This window comes from Theropithecus gelada, chromosome 5, assembly GCF_003255815.1.
Source record: "Theropithecus gelada isolate Dixy chromosome 5, Tgel_1.0, whole genome shotgun sequence".
Classification (NCBI taxonomy): domain Eukaryota; kingdom Metazoa; phylum Chordata; class Mammalia; order Primates; family Cercopithecidae; genus Theropithecus; species Theropithecus gelada.
Window position 1 is genome coordinate 181,991,187 of NC_037672.1, and position 19,543 is coordinate 182,010,729.

Here is a 19,543-nt window from a genome sequence, read left to right on the forward strand (position 1 = left end):
GAGAGTTTTTTTAGGGGATATGTTCAGAGAGGGAGAAAAACATGCCTATTGTCATTTTTTCACCCTATATTTAAAAAATATTGCTTAAATTTCTTTTATATCTGAAACATTTATTGGAATGTTTTTATGATTATTGAGGCCTTAATTATAAGCAGCAGCAATCAGATAAGCATAAAAACTTTATAAGAAGTCTAAATTCCTGCCTGATAGTAAGAAAATTAGATACTTAGATATCAGTGTATTAAATATTTGATGCTAAGTGCCAATTACCTTTAATAATCAAATAGTGGATTGTGGGAGGATCAGAGCAGATATGAACATGACACAAACTTCTCAGGATAAAGGTGTTTTAATGTTTTTCGGGTTTAAAAATAAGAAACATTTTGGAAGCTTAAATGGGACAAAATTTCAGAAAATTGTGGATTTCACCTCCTGTTATAGTTTATGATAAAAGAAAAGGCTGCAAAATTCTCTTTTAACTGTCATTTCTTAAAAGGCTTGAAAGTCTTTTAAATATTCTTTTGCAATTAAAAAAAAAGCATTGACCTTTGTGTAAGGGTTCCTTTTTCCCATGGTTGAAAGCAGCCGATTCCTAAGCACATATAACTATCACTTTCTTTCTAATTTACTTCTTCCTTCCACAATGCAGTTGAATACCATATCAATGCATTCTAAAACTAACTTATTGTTTTGGTGCTTGATTTTTAAAGAAGGGGGAAAACACAGATTTGTCTTTTTATTAATAAGTGCATAACTTCTAATAGGTTATGCTCAGTCTTTAATTCATTTCAGTCTGACTAGTCAAGATCATCTGGATTTTCAAATGCAACATGTAACTGTAAAAAGGAAAATTCACAGAGTTAGAATTCAGCAGAAGTATACAATAGCGGACACTATATTGCTGATTAAAGCAGTTATAACTTAATGATCTCACTGAGCATATGATGTTTGCTGTGCAAGTGACATCCACTCAGGGCATCAAGTAGAAGGAAGGGCCTTAGTAGAATGTGTGACTACTAATATGAGACTGCCAAAGTCCCAAACTTGCAGCTTCAGTAAACTACAGGAATTTCACGTCTGCCAAGTTGGAAAATAACATGCATTAAAGGTTTCAAAAGAGAGTTGGGCATTAATTGTGTTAATCACCAGGATAAGATTCCAAATAATTACGTGACTTTCATGAGGAGATCTGACATAAGTGGTAGCAAGAAAAGTATTGATTACATGTGAAATGTTAGATCAAGCCTTAGCATAAAGTTTGAGGAACTCACTCTCAATATTCTTTAACAAAAGAAGGATCTCGTGAAATTCCGGCAGAGCATGTAATAAACTGAATGTCCTGTTAACTGGTTAGATTATCTGAAGCAGTTCTGCTTCTGAATGTGTTTAAATTGATTCAGTTTGGCTTGGCTACACTGACCCTCATAAAGTTATCCAGCCTATCTAGGGGATTAGGAACTGGAGGCATGAACAGCCCCTACCAAAATAAGTTCCAGACCTAATCTTTGTCCGCCATCCCCTCTGCTCAGCCTCTACTCCCTCTACAACCTGCCAAAGTCAGCATTCGGTATATCTAAAATCAAATGTCCATGATTTGATTTGTACATGTCCTGAACAGATACAGAATATTAATGAAGAACACCAGCTTTGGACTTAGACCTAGCTTGGAATCACAGCGTAGCCACCTCTTTGTGTGATATTCATCCAGGTATTTAATTTCTTTGAACTCACTGTCCTTATCTGAGTATCTAAATATGAAGACAAAAATATCTACTTCACAGAGTTTCCAAGAGGATTAATTTATTTTAGCACAGTGCCTAAAATGTAGCAGCCAAAACAATGTAGTAGCCAATATTGTACTATTTGGTTGCTTTAATGGTTTTAAATTTTTTTTTAATTTTATTATTATTATTTTGAGACAGAGTCTCACTCTGTCGCCCAGGCTGGAGTACAATGGTGCAATCTTGGCTCACTGCAACCTCCGCCTCCTGGGCTCAAGTGATTCTTCTACCTTAGCCTCCCGAGTAGCTGGGATTACAGGCATGTGCCACCGTGCCCAGCTAACTTTTGTATTTTTAGTAGAGGTGGGGTTTCACCATGTTGCCCAGGCTGGTCTTGAACTCCTGACCTCAGGTGATCCACCCATCTCAGCCTCTCAAAGTGCTGGGATTACATGCGTGAGCTACCACACCCAGCCAGCTTTAACGGTTTTTGTGTCTACTATGTAAAGAAAAAATAGAGCAGGAAGTAAAATTAATACCTATTTCTTGTAAAGCGTCTGCCTTTCCCACCGAAGAAGGACTTAGTTGATGATCTGTGAGAAACTGTGTAATATTACTATTAACACTGCTTAATTTTAGGAGAAAGGCTTTGTAAGTGGGCACTCCCCTGAAATTCATCAGTTTCCTGTTAGATAACTTTTGTAGAATTTTTGGATGGCAACGAAATAGCTATAAATGTATTCGGAGTTCACAGCACCATTTTAAAATGTAGTTTTCTTCAGTTTCATCAAAATTAAATCTGCTTTTCAAAAGATACCATTAAGAGATTTTAAAAAGCAAGCTACAAACATACATATCTGGAAAAGGATATATCCAAAAAATATAAAGAACTCCTACAAATCAATGAGAAGACAGACAACCCAGTTGAAAATAGACAAAGAATCTCATCAGATTCACAAAAGAAGATGTATGGTTGCCAGTAAACTTATAAAAAGTCACCAGGGAATGCAAATTAAAACCACAATAAGTAATTACTCTATACACTCATGAAAATGGCTAAAGTTGGAAAGCCTGAGGTGCTAGAAAGGCTGTGAAGCAATTGGATTCTCATACTTTACTGGCAGGAATGTAAAATGTTAAAACCACGATAGAAACAGTTTGGCAGTTTCTTATAAATTAAACATATGATTACCATCCAACCCAACAATTCCACTCCAAGCGATTTACCCAAAATAAATGAAAACATATGTCTACACAAACAGATATATGTGAATGTTTATAGCAGCTTTGTCCAAAGTAGCCTAAAACTGGAAACAGCCCAAATGTTGAACAGGTGAATATATAGACACATTGCGGCACATACATAGGAGATGAACTACTACCTAGCACTAACACACGGCTGGCACACTATGCATGAATCCCAAAAACATGCTGCCTGAAGGAAGCCAGACAGCAAATCATGCACATTGTATGATTCCATTTATGCATGAAATTCTAAAGAGGAGAAACCAGCCAGGGGGCAAGAGAGGAACTGACCACAAGGGAACAAGAGGGAACTTACTGGGGTGCTGGGAATGTCCTTTCTCTTGATTGTGGTGGTGGTTACATAGATGTATACATTTTTTCAAAACTCATTAAACTGTACACTTTTTCTTCTCTCTTTTTTTTTTTTTTTTTTTGATGGAGCGTCACTCTGTTGCCTAGGCTGGAGTGCAGTGGAGCAGTCTTGGCTCACTGCAACTTCCACCTCTGGGTTCAAGCGATTCTCCCACCTCAGCCTCCAAGTAGATGGAACTACAGCCACGTGCCACCACGCCCAGCTAATTTTTGTATTTTTGGTAGAGATGGGGTTTCACCATGTTGGCCAGGCTGGTCTCGAACTCCTGATCTCAGGTAATCTGCCCGCCTCATCCTCCCAAAGTGCTAGGATTACAGGCATGAGCCATGGCACCCAGCCTGAACTGTACACTTAAAATGGCTACATATAAGTTGTATGTATATATGTGTAATAAAGAATTTAAATTTATACCTGAAGAGGTCTGGCCTTTGCCCTCAGCTTCTGGGTGGTAACGTCTAAGCCCTTGGATGTCATAAGAGATAGGAGTGACTTTGTTTACCTGGGGCCTTGGATTATGCTAGTAGTCTAACAATGTCATGTAAGGTTGGATCTAGCCATGCCAGATAGTATTTAGGGTGGAGCTGACCCCGTCAGAAAGATCAACAATGGGATGTAGCGTAGGGGTTTGAGTCACACAGTATCAGCTTGCCAGAGACTGTGATCAGCTGTACAGGCCATCAATCACACCTGCATAATGGAGCCCCATGAAAACTTCCCTACTTGGCAATATTCCATGCTCATTGTTACAGACACATACTGAGAAAATAACGTCTAAGGCTCCATGGGGAGAGAACAACAGAAGCTCTATGTTGGGTGTTTTTCCTGGATTCTGCTCTTTGTGCTTCTTCCCTTGGCTGATTTTAATCTGTAACCTTTCCCTATAATAAACCACAGCTGTGAGTATCCCAGTTCTTAGCGAACTCTGTGAGCCCCTCTAGTGAACAACTGAACTCAAGGTGGTTTTGGGACCAATCCCCCGAACCTGCAACTAGTGTCAGGAGTGCAGTGGGTCTTATAGAGGGCCGTGTTCCCTCTAACTTTGCAGTTGCCTAAACCCCCAAGGAGATGGTTCTAAACTTCAGCAGTATGATATCTCAATAAAGATTATCTTTAAAGTACAGTCATTTATTTCTCATAGCACACAATAATATGTGCGTACATGTGTGTGTGCATGTGCGTGTGTGTAAGTATACACATATACCTCCAATGGACCGCTGTGCTTTTAATATTAGGAAAGAAAGAATCTCTCAAATAGGCAATTTTGAAGCCATCTTGATATTCTATACTCTGAAGTTTAAAGGTATAAATTGTTCTTTATAAACTTAGAAAAGGTTAGGCCCGGTGGCTCACACCTGTTATCCCAACACTTTGGGAGGCCAAAGCAGGTGGATCACCTGAAGTCAGGAGTTCGAGACCAGCCCGGCCAACATGGTGAAACCCCGTCTCTGCTAAAACTACAACAAAATTAGCTGGGCATGGTGGCGGGCGCCTATAAGCCCAGCTACCCAGGAGGCTGAGGCAGGAGAATCACTTGAATCTGGGAGGCAGAAGTTGCTGTGAGCCGAGATCGCACCATTGCACTCCAGCCTGGGTAACAAGAGCAAGACTCTCATCTGAAAGAAAAAAACAAAAGAAAGAACCTTGAAAAACTTATGAAAGAATGGGCATCAACTAATTAGCAGATGTTATTTAGGCAAAGTGGGATGAGATCAGCAAAACAGGGGCTGCTATTTATTATTCTCTGTAGATATTTAGGTGGTATAATTAGGGGTCGTTTTGGTCTTTTTTGTGTTTTTCAGGATTTCTCTAATTAATGAAAACATATACTGGGAAAATGTAGACCTTTTAAATTTTATTCCTCGAATTTCTCCTTTCGGATAAGAAAACTGTATAAACACAGAAGAGAAGGAAGTACTCTGAAGTTTTCAGCAAATGTAATTACAAGAGTCTAGTCATCTTACTGTAGCTCTCTCTGCAGCCAATTGTGTGATTCCTTCCTTTTTATTGTCTTTTCCTTTCCACAAACGTTTATTGAGGACTTGCTAGGTTTCAGGCTCTCAGCTGTGCTGCTTTGGGAACAGAGTAGTTTAGCAGTAGCCCTGTCCTCTACCTAACAGATGCCGGCACCCTGCCCCCAGCGTGACAGCTAGAAATGTCTCCAAACATTGCCAAATGTGCCCTGTGGGCAAAATCTCCCCCAGGTGAGAACCACTGTTTTAAGAAAACAAATTTCTAGATCATCAGCTCATATACATATTCTTTCCTAAAATCAACCTGCGCCCATTATGTTAAAATTAACAAGCTTTCATTAGGCTGGATTTCCTCTTCCTGTCTCTTCTTTCACAAGCACCCTTCTCTGACTTTACAAAAGGCCCCCTCTCTTCCTATCCAGAATCTTACTGCAGTGCACTGCCTGGGAGTGTAAGAATCCTGGGCCCCAAACAATCAAACTTCTAACCCCCTAAGCTGACTCATTCAGGAATGCATTTCCAATTAATTTCACTTTTTGTTATAACTATTTATCAAAAGTAATATGTTTATGGTGTTGGATAACTGTATATTAGTAAAATTCTGACATTCAGCACCTTTTGGTCACGAGAAATAAAAAATAAAATATATATATACTCTTGTTGCAGAGAAGTACAATAGGGTGATCACAGCTTTTTAATTATAAAATATTTTATATTAGTATACAATTCTGTAGAGGAGATAAAATGGAAAATGAGGTTCAAGGAAAAAAGGAGTAATATAAAGCATCCAACTATGAAAGATGAGCTTGTTTCAGAATTTTTAAAAACAGATGATGGTGGTTATCAGACCCCTATCATGTTTTGTATTCTATTAGATGTATGTAAAGATTGATATAACCATTTTATTTTAAAGTTTCTACAGTATGCCAAAAATTATATCTCCTCAGTTATTTAAACTTTTGTTGAAATATATGTAAACTTAAAAGTTTGTGGGTGATGCACATGTTTTCAAAATGATTTTAGGGGTACATGAGTAAAAGATTTAAAGGTTGCTCACAATAGCTGTAAACTATTAATACATTTGGCAATCAGTTAAAAAAAAAAAAAAAAAAATGCAATGCTCAATCTAAACCAAGGACACTCTGCCACCTGGTGGCTTAGAGATTTTCACAGTCACCAGGCAGGAATCAAAAGCTCTCGCTCCAACCATGTGTGATAATGATAATGAACTGATTCATAATATAGAGAATCAGAGATTATTTGATTGTAAGAGATTTTCATACAGAGAAGGAAATAAAATGATGAATTTTTAATATTATAATTTCAAATTCAGGAAATTACCATTGGTAGTTTTTTACTGGGTAGGTTAATATCTAAAATCTCTCACCTAATTTCAGCCTAGGCTACTCTTGAACTCCTGGGCTCAAATGAAACTCCCCCAGTGGCCTCCCAAAGTGCTGGGATTACAAGCATGAACCACCATGCCCAGTCTCAGAAATTTTTTAAATGATAGCTCATGCAGTTTTCTTTTATAAAGGTAAGTAAAACAAACAAAGAAAAATATTTATCATTTTGTTGTGAAGAGACAGAATAAAATTTATTTCACTTAAGGGCACTGTAGAAAAGTGAAATCACCAAAGATTCCATTATTTATAGTGTACTTTATTGAAAAATAACATATATGTAAATTCCTATTACCTGCTTTCAAGAATTTACATGTATGTTATTTTTGAAATTCCTATTGACTAATGATGTGTTCTTTTAATTTGTTAATCTTTCTGTCAAACACACACACACACACACACACACACAAGAAAAGGAAAAGAAAAATGGACCTTGTCATGGTAAATTCAGGTGCTGTAGTTCTAACTTCCTGAAAATTATTCAACATTTCCCTCAAATTATACACAAAAAATAGATTTTTTTAATGGTCCCATTTCTAGCATAAGTGAGTCAATTTATATGAGCATTTTTCAACTGTACTGTATAGGCAACTTGGCAGAAGAAAAATATCTTCTCAACATGCAGCTTCACAACCTTCAGAGTTATTGATAATGTACAAACCAAACTACAGATAATTTCAGAACTCTCCATCACTTTAATAGAAGTGCCAACTAAAGTATATTTCTATCATATCTCTATCAAAATATTTCTAATTTAATAGACACTTTAAATAATGATTGGTTTTGTAATTTCCTTGAGGATGAAGTAACCAGTATAGAAACAAACATAAAAATAGAACATTAGCCTTGATCAAACGCCTACTGGAAAGTGGTCAAGAATTAGAGAAAATTGTATTGAAACAAATTTGCCAATTTGACTTCAATTGCAGTTAAGGTAGAGGTGGGGCTGATTCTTCTTTCATTACAAAACCTATTTTAAAATGTAACATTAAATAATATTACTTAATGTCACTGGGTGAAGACAGCATCTTATAAAGTCAGGAATCCAGTCTCAGCTTTTTCCTCTTTTTTAATTTACGACTTCACGTATTTAAATTATTTGCTTTACCTTGATTAATTTTCCCATTGTTTGGACTTCTAAATGAAAACAAGAACTCTTCTAGAATTCGGAGGGTTTTTTGTTTATTTGCATTATGGGTGATACTTAAAAGAAAAAACTCAATATTTATTTAAATATCGTAATAAAGTGTGTGTGTGTGTGTGTGTGTGTGTGTGTGTGTGTGTGTGTATGACAACCTTAGTCCAAAGCTGGGCTAATGTTGATATTATATTAATATCAGCATTAATGGCATTAAGAAAGTAAGCCAAACCAGAGAAGGTGTCATGTCTTTTTTTCTTTTTCCCTCCTTCTAAGTCTGCTACCATACTTTGAGTTGAGTTGGTACTCAGTAAATAAATTAATTGAATAAAATGAATAAATAAGATGATGCCCAAACAAGCTGGGGAAATCATTAGATTTCAGTGTGGTTTCCCTTGGTTAATATTAACATTATCCAACATAATTTTACATACAGCTTCCTCTGAGTTGTTTTGGTTTTTAGTTATTTTGATTAGTATTTGGTTTAGTCAGTTAAAAATGATAGTTTACAATTTAGCAAAAATAAACTACTTTTTAAAGGTAGTAATATATAGGTCCAATTCAGAGCTTACATGCTAATAGCCTATGGATGGCACCTGGCCTGAAGATGTGTTAAATATTAGCATTTTAAATAAGGAAATTTCATATAAAATCTGTATTTCTAGCTCTCTGTAAAAATCAGCAGATATGTGAATATCTGTAATTCCCAGTAGCAGCAATTGGTAGGGCTGATGCCATTACTCTCTTCAGATGAGGCATATTTGCCACAATCCCCACTACTCTTTATTATTTCCCCATAATTAAGGTCAAATATTGGATGCAACTTACTAGTCACTTGGTAGTTGAAAAATATTTCCTAGTTACTATGTTTCTATCAAAAGAGATTAAATGAGACACATGGTTCTAGAAAAATGGAGGAAAGACTATTTCTTTCCGGAAGCTAAGAAAATTGCTGCATGTTTAATCTTTGAACTACAGCCTGCTTCAATCATTTACATTACTTGCCTGGCTCAGGTAGAAATTTGAAGTTGTGACCCCCTGGGATAGCTAACAAGAGGAGCTTGGTTATTTAATAGCACATAATTCCAGTTAAGCATGAATATGTGTGTGTAAACATGAATATAACCAGGCCTTTAAGGCATAGCTCAGCTCTAAATGGGGCTAACATTACAAAAACATACTTGCAAAAATATTTAAGCAAATTTTGAAGAGTAGTAAAGATGCCTAGCCCTGCCAGAGTGTACAACACAAGCGTCACACTGCACAGGACTCGACACTGCAGAAAGTCCAGAAATAGACTCGAGTATACATAGAATTTAGTATATGATTAAGTTAGCATTGTCAAATGAACAAAGTAAAATACAAAAAAGTGTATATTACCACGTATCCATAGTGTATGCTGCCATATAGAGGAGATAATATTTTAAAATTGTTAGTGGATTCTTCTATTTTCCTTTTCTCAGCACAAGCCTAGAGCTCTTAAAGCATAGCCCTGCCCGGGGAAAGAGCAGGGTCTGTTTCAGGCGGCGGATGCCGCTGTTTCTTACACCACAGCCATCTACACCCCCTTCCTCCACGGCAGCTGATCCGCTTCCCACAGCAGAGGCTGTGGAAACACCTGGCACCCTCCTTCCCAGTGTTCCTTCCAACTCCGGGCATGTGGCAAGGTTAGGGATGACGTGAAATAGAGGAGTCTGCTGGGACAGCTTCTGGAAAGGTTTTCACTGCTAAGAAGAGGAGAGACCTGAGGAGGTGTCTGTCCACCCCGAAGGCGCCCCTTGCCCCCCCTGCCTGCTGAGGAGGCTGCCTGCTGAAGGGATGCCTGGAGCAGCTGCAGCTTCCCCCAGGCCCCGGGGCGAGCCTGACCGTGAGAACCTGGCGTGCTGAGGATGGTGGAGCACAGGGCAGCTGGAGGCTGGGCGCTTGGTGGCCTTCTGGAGTTGCCAAACCAACCCTGGAGCCTGGAGCCCCAGCACTGTTGTCATTTGAGATGATCAGTGTCTTCATTGTTTAAGACACTTTTACCTGGATGTTGTCACTTGCAGCCAAGCATCACTAGACTTACACGTTGTGGAAGGAATGCCTGCAGAAGAACTGAAGCAATTTTCAATCACTGATATCTGAAAATAGAGCTTTACTGAGAAGAAAGTAAAGATTCACACTCCTTTATCTGCCCCTTGAGTGTACGAGCCCCCAAGCCTCAGGACTCATACACATTGGATTCTCTCACACAGTAAAGAAAATAGCACTCTGGTCAGTGACAGGCCATACTTTGTTTTGTTTTTCAATATGTGGCATCCAGGAGGGATGGTGAAGAAAGGTGAGTGCAAGGCACCCTCCCAGAGAGCTCTGCCTGGGGCTCTGGGGAGGACTGCCTTGTGGAGCTCTGGGGAGGACTGCCTTGTGGGGCTCTGGGGAGGACTGCCATTCCAACCCAGCACAGCCAGTGTGAGACATGCTATAGTTGTGCAGTGTGATCAAGAGGAAGAAGGACCCACGCTAGCTTTCCCGAGCTGCTCTTGGGTTCCTGTGCTGACTGGCCCTGGCTGGGAAGCTGAGCAGAGGCAGCTGCCGTGGCCAGGGTAAACTGGCTCTGTGGAGGGCTGCAGGAAGACCACCTGAGTAGGGTTGATGGAAGCTTCCTCAGACCCAGAAGCGTGGCAAGGTTGTCAGGAGTCTGGCTGAGGTCAGGGCAGCCAGGAACGCCCACCAGGAGCATTGCCCCCACACAGGACCCTGACCTTCCACACTCAACTTCAGCACCAGGGATCTGCAGGGTCTCCTTGATGGGTAGAGAGCATTGCCCGGGGCCGGGGGAGCCGGGGAATAGCAGACAGACACCCAGTAGATGCGAGAATGCTGGCTTCCAGGCCATACAGCTGCACCGCGTCCCTCCCTCTCCTCACTGAGACGAGCAGGGTAAAGGACAAGCTCTCTGGGAGACGGGCCCTTTCTTCCAAGACAGGCTGAAACCCCCACTAAAGCACAGCTAAAACAACCAGGCAGACTGAGGTTTAACCAAGATCAGACACTGAGTTATTATTATTATTAATTTTTTTTTTTTTTGAGGCAGAGTCTCACTCTGTCGCCCAGGCTGGAGTGCAGTGGCGCGATCTCTGCTCACTGCCAGCTCCGCCTCCCAGGTTCCCGCCATTCTCCTGCCTCAGCCTCCAGGCGCCCGCCACCACACCTGGCTAATTTTTTTTTTTTTTTTTTTTTTTTTTTTTTTGAGACGGAGTCTCGCTCTGTCGCCCAGGCTGGAGTGCAGTGGCCGGATCTCAGCTCACTGTAAGCTCCGCCTCCTGGGTTTAGGCCATTCTCCTGCCTCAGCCTCCGGAGTAGCTGGGACTACAGGCGCCCGCCACCTCGCCCGGCTAGTTTTTTTGTATTTTTAGTAGAGATGGGGTTTCACCGTGTTCGCCAGGATGGTCTCGATCTCCTGACCTCGTGATCTGCCCGTCTCGGCCTCCCAAAGTGCTGGGATTACAGGCTTGAGCCACCACACCTGGCTAATTTTTCTACTTTTAGTAGAGACGGGGTTTCATCGTCTTAGCCAGAATGGTCTTGATCTCCTGACCTTGTGATCTGCCCGCCTCGGCCTCCCAAAGTGCTGGGATTACAGGCATGAGCCACGAGTTATTATTATTTTTTGATTTTTTGCCACTAGTCTGTGGGTGGGGGTGGCAGAGAGGCGAGGTGAGGATGGAGTTAGAAGGAAGGCTAGGTTAGTCACAGACAAAAAAAGCATACATTTTATCACCACATTTAAGTCGTGAACAAAATGTATGCTTTTGTTCTACATACTGTCCACTTTTTGCAATCAGCATAGCTTCTCATGAGTGCATATTACTTTCTCAATTTAAAAAAAGCAGTAAAAGCAAATGAAAGTAAAGGTCATGAAAAGTATAAATAAATAGTGGGCAGATGACTAATCATTAAACTCTAAGAGAAACATTTTTGAAAAGCCATGGGGAACCAGCCAAGAGATGTTGTAACTTGAAAACCATATCCAGCAGGTAAAATTAAATGAGGAGCAAAGAGAAGCACCATGATCCCATGTGGTCACTGAGGCTCAGGGAGGAACGCCTGGCTGCCGGACACTGCTCTGGACAATTGCCGTGGGTGTCAGTGAACCTCCCTGTAACAACTGGTTGAGGAGAGAGGCAGTGGAGCCCCATGGGCACACAGAGGGGCTCTGGCGCCAGCCTACTTTGGTTTGAATCTGCGCTGCCACTTACTGGCTGGTGACTTTGTTAAGTTACTTAACCTTTCCTTTCACTCAATTTCCTCATATGTCAATTGAGAATAATAAGGCTAATTCATTCATCATAGGGTTAACCATAAGGATTAAATGTAAAGCCCTCAAAATTGCTCTTGGCCAACAAGAAGAATTTAGATTTTACTGTTACTTCTGGGATTGACTGAGAAAAGAAAAGATGCTAAGTTTCCCAACTTCTATGCTTAGAGAACCACCATCTCTTGTCTTGGGGCCAGCCATCTCCCCCCAAAGGGGCCAGTCAGCAGAACGAGCACGGACACCTCCCCTCTCGCCCAGTCTCGTTGGGGTGGGGGTAGGGAGGGGCCAAGAAGATGGCATGGGAAGCTGTGGCAGTCCAGCAGCTGGGCATCCAGACGTCTCATTTCCTGGCTCCGCAGCAGCTTGGCCATGGGGCTCACTCGCAAGAGTAGGGAGAAGCGGGGGGGGGGGGGGGGGGGGGGGGGGGGGCGTGGTTAGGGGAAGGAGGTGGCACCTGCAGCTCCCGGCTCCGAGCAGTAGATGGTCTTGCCCATGCCTCCACACCCCACACCTGGGAGCTCCGGAAAGCAGAGAAAGTTGGGGAGGCATAATCACCTTGTGCTGTAATGCATATGCTACATTACTGGAAAAACTCAAGTAAAATCTGTAAATGCGATTACCTATTAATACACCAGGCTAAAAGTGCACTCGGTCTCTGAGGAGTTTACAGTTTAGAAACAATTATAATAGGGTATGGAATGGGTGCTGAGAGAGAGTCAGGGAGGAGAGGAGGCATCTAAGTCAGATGGAAGAATGCAAGCAAGCTCTCTGAGGAGGTGGCACTTAAACTGCACTTAAAGGACAAGCGTGAGCGAATGAGAAAAAAGGGAGGAGCATTTCAAGAACAGCACATGAAGAGAACTGGAGGTAAGAAATGGCGCAGTGCATCGTAGAGCTTTCACGTGTTTTGGAGAGGCTGAGATGGAGGCTGGATGTGCGGGGGTGAAGGGAGGTGAGGCTGGAGAGGAATGCCATACCCAGCGAATGCAAGATCTGGCATGCACGCCAAAGGGTTCTAATCATATTTGCAGTTTTGAAGGGTCGTACAGGCTGGGCATGGTGGCTCATGCCCGTAATCCCAGCACTTTGGGAGGCCGAGGCACGTGGATCACTTGAGGTCAGGAGTTCGAGACCAACCTGGCCAACATGGTGAAACCCTGTCTCTACTAAAAATACAAAAACAGGCTGGGCGTGGTGGCTCACGCCTGTAATCCCAGCATTTTAGGAGGCCGAGGCACGTGGATCACCTGAGGTCAGGAGTTCGAGACCAGCCTGGCTAACATAGTGAAACCCTGTCTCTACTAAAAATAGAAAAAAAAATTAGCCGGGCGTGGTGGCGGGCACCTGTACTCCCAGCTACTTGGGAAGCTGAGGCAGGAGAATGGCGTGAACCCAGGAGGCAGAGCTTACAGTGAGCCGAGATCGCACCACTGCACTCCAGCATGGGTGACAAGCGAGACTCTGTCTCAAAACAAACAAACAAAAAATACAAAAACAATTAGCTGGACCTGGTGGCGCACGCCTGTAATCCCAGCTACTTGGGAGGCTAAGACAGGAGAATTGCTTGAAGCCAGGAGACAGAGGATGCAGTGAGCCGAGATCACGCCACTGCACTCCAGCCTGGGTGACAGAGTATGACTTTGTCTCAAAAAAAATAAATAAATAGAAGGGTCATACTTCCAGCAGTATTTGGGGGTCCAGCAATATGTAGGGGTGGGCAGACTAGAGGCCGAAAGGGCAGCTAAGACGCTACTGTTACAGTCCAGACAAGACAAAACAGTGTTTGATCAAAGGTAGAGATGAGGGAGATGATGAAGGAAGACAGGAGAGATGATAAAGCAATAGTTTCTATACTACTTGGTAGCTTGTTAAGTGTGAATTGAGGGAGAATGGGGAGTCTAGGTTACTTTGTTTACTGATTTGTACAGACACCAAGATACAGAAGACAGAGGAAGTGGCACAGGTTTTGAATGTGGTGAATTTGAGGTGACGTTCATAGCAGATATATGTGGCTGAAACTGAAAAGAGATGTCTGAGGCTGGGCATGGTGGCTCACATCTGTAATCCTAGTGCTTTGGGAGGCCCAGGTGGGAGAATTGCTGGAGGCCAGGAGTTGGAGACCAGCCTGGGAAACATAGGGAGATCTCAACTTTACAAAAAATACAAACATAAAAAATTAACCAGGCCTGGTGTGTGCACCTGTAGTTCCAGCTACTTGGGAGGCTGAGGTGGAAGGATTGCATGATCGTAGGAGTTTGAGAGACTGCAGTGAGTTGTGCGATTGATTGTGCCACTGCACTGCAGCCTGGGTAACAGTGAGACCCTGTCTCAAAAAAAAAAAAAAAAAAAAGGTGGGGGCGGTGAGAGAGAGCGAGAGAGGTCTGAGCCAGATACGTGGGCATAAGAGTCATCCTCACAGAGGTAATGGAGGAGGAACGATGTGCCCGAGAGCACATCTAAAAACATATACATGAAAAGAGTAACTGGGCCATACAACCATTTAAGAAGTGAGAACCCAGACCCCACCAAGGAATCCATGAAGGAGAAGCCAGAGAGAGAAGAAAACCAGGAGACTGTATCCTAGAAGCCAAGAAGAAAAAAATGCGTGGTTTTAGGAAGGAGTGAGTGAACAGTAGAGTTTAATGTTGCAGAGAAGTCAGATAAACTAAGGATGAGGGTGGACATTTTCACTGGCAATGCAGAGTCACTGGACACCTTGGAGAGAGCAAGTTCAAGGCGAAGAAGCCCAAGCCAGTGGACTGAACAGCGAGTGAGAGAGTGGGAGGAGCAGCCTACTCTTCAGAAAGAGCTTACCAGGGCCGGGCGCGGTGGTTCATGCCTGTAATCCCAGCACTTTGGAAGGCAGAGATGGGTGGATCACTTGAGGTCAGGAGTTCGAGACCAGCCTGGCCAACATGGTTGAAACCCCGTCTCTACTAAAAATACAAAAATTAGCTGGGCGTGGTGGTGCACTCTTGTAATATCAGCTACTAAGGAGGCTGAGGCAGGAGTCATTTGAACCCAGGAGATAGAGGTCTCAGTGAGCTGAGATCATGCCATTGCACTCCAGAAAGAGCTTGCCAGAAAGGTAGCCTGTAGAAAGGAACCAGAAAAGGATGGACCTGTGAGGGTGAGCTGAGATGTAGGACTGAGAAAATGAAAATATGATGAAGTAAAAAGCCATGTTTGAGGAAAACAGACTTTGAGAGGAGAAAAGCAACGAACTGAGAATCAAGAAACTTGAGTTCTGGTCCAGGTTCTGCCCATAACCAACCATGAGATTTAGGAAAAAGTCACTTCGCCTTTCTCTGCCTCAGTTTCCTCCTCTGTCAAGTGAGAGAGCTGACCTAGATCCAATTTTATTTAGCCAGAATGTTTTCTAATTCTGAGTCTACTCAAAAGAAGGGAACTGAGTTATTTATTCTGAGGTAAAAGTATTAGCATTTTGTTTAAAACATCTTAAAGCTAAAAAGCTGTCCCTTGAATTGGACCATTCTTTTGCCTGCAGAACTCTGGCACATAAGTAAACACACCAAGGTATAATTGCCAAAGTAAACTGTGTTGAAATTAATTAACTTATAGTCTAAATGAAAGTAAATACTGGCAAAGGTTCCTCACTCCTTTGGGGGAATCCATCAGAAATATTTGATAGTTAATTTGTCTCTTAGACTCTTACCATTTGTAACCCTTATTAGTAACCCCTCAGTCATTCACCTCTGCCCTCTTGCTCATCCACTTTCACTTGACTGGTTGACTTTTCACTGAGTGGGCTTGAGTGGGTTCCCACTCTACGTGTTGTCAGCAAGATCCACGTCAGCTTTTAGCTCTGGAAAGAGAGTAGTTTAGAAAACAGGGACCTGGTGTAGTATGAAATCCACCTGGTGACCACCACACTGAGGAACATGGAACCTCTGACCATCTCCGTTACCAAAAGTTACACACAGAAAATCATTTCTGCCCAGTGGAGAAGAACATTTGGGTAATTCTGAACCTACAGCCTCTGTTGAGGGACTGTGGAAAGCACTAGTCCTGTATAACAGTATCACTTTGCTGAGTATCCAATCAACAGCAACAGTTACAGGACAGTATTTAACAAATGTTACAGTGTGCATTCCCTTAAATTAATTTACATAAATTTAAACATATTCCTCATTTGTGTGGATATTCTGTAATAAATTGAGAGGCTTTTATAAATTGAGATACTTTTTGTTTGTTTTTGAAATGAGGTCTCACTCTGTTGCCCAGGCTGGAGTCCAGTGGTGTGATCATGGCTCACTGCAGCTTTGAACACCTGACTTCAAGTGATCTTCCCGTCTCAGCCTCCCGAGTAGCTTGGACTACAGGCACACCCCACCACACCTGGCTTGGGGTACTTTTTTGTCCAAAGGATATTATTTCTTTTCTTGCAACCCTACAGAACAAAGTATCATAATGATGTGATCATTTTTGCCTACCTTTCAAAGAATTACAATTATTTATTTGTACATATATTCACTAAGTTTCATATCAGTAACATAAGCTTATAAAGTCATACAGTAATATAAAATGTGAAGCAATCTATCATTTAATCAAAATTTCTAAAATTATTTTCACTGCATTTTAGAATATTCTAAGGGCAATGCACAATAAAACGTTTGGGAGTCTATTCTCCTTCAAATCTTAACATACAAAATGTGTATATGTTAGAAAAATTGCCAAAATGTGCTGCAACCTCACATTTAGATAGGAAAGGATTCCTATCTTCCAGTCATAAACAAAACCAAAAACATCAAGCAAAAGATCCTCCCCAAGCAGGTTTTAGTGATTATTTCACATAAACCAAGGTCAATACACTATATATCATGTGCCCAGTCTCAGCTGAGGCTTGCAATTTCCTTTCCTCGTTCTGTCTATTGGAAGAAAGAAAGATAATCCATCCATGTTGGACTACCCTGTCAAGCTAACCTAAATCACTGCTGGCTGGAAATCTCCAGAGTTTTCTCCTCATTATTCAAAACCAGTACAGATACTAAGACAAGACTGAAAATCACGCTGACAAGTAAATTAGAAAAGCAGAATAAAATTCTAAGAAAAGCAGGCTGAGTGAGAGTCTTTGTCTCCCTTTTCACACCGAGCCTGCATACAATCGGGGGCAGTCACATCCTCCTTGACCCCTTAGGGCACTGCGTGGAGCCCTGGCCTGGGAGTCAGAAGCAGGAATCTCAAGGTCCAGCGCATAACTGACTAGCCGTTTGCCCCAGGTCCCTCTCTGGATTTCGGTTTCTCATATGCAATAAAATGAAGGGGTTTTACTCCATAACTGCTCTGACCCTTTAGCGCTCAATGGCATGATTATTTCATTTTCTTTTTCACCAACTCAAGAAATATGTGTCTTAAATTTGTCTCTAAATGACAACAGGGCCCATGGTGGACTCATAATCCCTGTTTGTTGAACTAATTAGTTTGGTCCCTGAAAACAAGAGGGTCTTCTTTGGTAGGTATTTGACAATCTGTCACTCACCGGATCTTTCTCTTTCAGGAGGAGATAATGCTGTGTAATTGTAAGCAGCTGAACTACAATATCTCTGTAACATTTTGCTGGTGACTCCAGCCCTGTGAGATCTGGGTGGCTCAATAATCAAATTCTCCCACAAACCTGAGGAAGCCTTTTATTCTTAATGCAACAGGATGCCCCATGCCCAGAATGTCAAATCTGAACACCAATGGAATGCATTTTATAAACACAATTGAAAAAGCACAATGTTTAACAGAAGTATTGTTCTCTAGGCAGATTAATTTTGCTTCAAATACAAAATGAAATATTGGAGAACAAAATTATTTTTAAACAGCCAATACTGAGTAGAAAATAAAAGGCTGAAAAGTGCTATAATGTGTAAAAGGATTAAAATTTACTTTCATTACTTATTTATATATGAGTTGGGTTCAATTTTACTATTATTTCATCTTTATCCTTCGGCAAGTTTCTTTTCTGTCTCTGGATTTCTCATCTAGTGTCGATGAAAAGAGTTGCTCTGGGCCGGGAGCAGTGGCTCACACCTGTAATCCCAGCACTTTGAGAGACTGAGGTGGGTGGACCACCTGCGGTCAGGAGGTGAAGACCAGCCTGGCCAACATGGTGAAACCCGCATCTCTACTAAAGATATAAAATTTAGCCGGGCGTGGTGGCATGTGCCTGTAATCCTAGCTACTCGGGAGGCTGAGGCAGGAGAACAGCTTGAACCTGGGAGGCAGACGTTGCAGTGAGCTGAGATCACACCATTGCACTCCAGCCTGGAGAACATGAGCGAGACTTTGCCTCAAAAAAAAAAAAAAAAAAAAAGAGTCACTCTGTAAAATACTTAAAGAGGTTTATTCTGAGCCAAATATGAGTGGCCAAGGCCTGTGACACAGCCCCAAGAGGTCCTGAGAACATGTGCCCAAGGTAGTTGATTGACAGCTGGATTTTATACGTGTTAGCAGGACAGAAATTATAGGCAGACATCAATCAATACATGTAAGATGTACATTGGTTCAGTCCAAATAGACTGGACAGCTCGAAGCAGGAGCTTCCAGGTCATGGGTGGATTCAAAGATTTTTTTGATTGGCAATTGGTTAAAAAAAGTTAAATTATTATCTAAAGACCTGGAATCAATAGAAAGGAATGTCTGGGTTAAGATAAGGTGTTGTGGAGACAAAAGTTCTTATGCAGATGAAGCCTCCAGGTGGCCGACTTCTGAGAGAATAGATGGTAAATATTTACCATCAGACTTAAAAAGGTGCCAGACTCAGTTAATCTCTCCTGGATCAGGAAAACACCTGAAAAGGAAAGGAGATTCTCTACAGAATGCAGATTTTCCCTGTAAGACACAGCTTTGAAGAGCCACTTAAAAATATGTCAATGAAATAAATTTCAGAGTTAAATACTTCGATGTCTTTGGAGCCTGCTATCTGTTCTGTGATCCTACACTAGAGTCAGGTTGGAATTCGATATCTTATTGCTACAAAGAGTATTTTGTCAGTCTTGAGATCTCTGTTTTAATGTTAATGCTGGTCAGTTGTGCCCAGATTCCAAAGGGAGGAGGGTGTAATAAGGCGAGCCTATCTAACCCCCCTTCCTATCATGACTGGAACTAGTTTTTCAGGTTGACTTTGGAATGCCCTTGGCTGAGAAGGGGACCCATTTAGTCAGTGGGGAGCTTAGAATTTTATTTTTTGTTTACATCATCTAGAAAAAGTAAAGTATGAAGTGGGGGAAATAGGTCAAAATAAGTTCTAGAGTCACTTTTAGCTCCTACGATTCTATTAAAACTTCTTTTCTAGTTATAGAGGTAAGAGAGTTCATATCAAAAAAAATATTTTAAGATAGATGACTCTCAAAGACATTATGCTAAGAGAAATAAGCCAGTCATAAATACT

At 41.6% G+C, this 19,543-nt stretch overlaps 1 long non-coding RNA gene across 1 annotated transcript in view; it reads left to right on the forward strand.

Annotated features, from left to right (window-relative positions):
* Positions 1-18,011, forward strand: part of LOC112624772 — a 55,972-nt gene extending 37,961 nt beyond the window's left edge. Inside the window, exons 8-9 of the long non-coding RNA XR_003119471.1 lie at positions 6,707-6,846; positions 17,666-18,011. This is a non-coding gene — a long non-coding RNA (uncharacterized LOC112624772). The remainder of the gene's footprint in view (positions 1-6,706; positions 6,847-17,665) is intronic.
* The last annotated feature ends 1,532 nt before the right edge of the window (positions 18,012-19,543 follow it).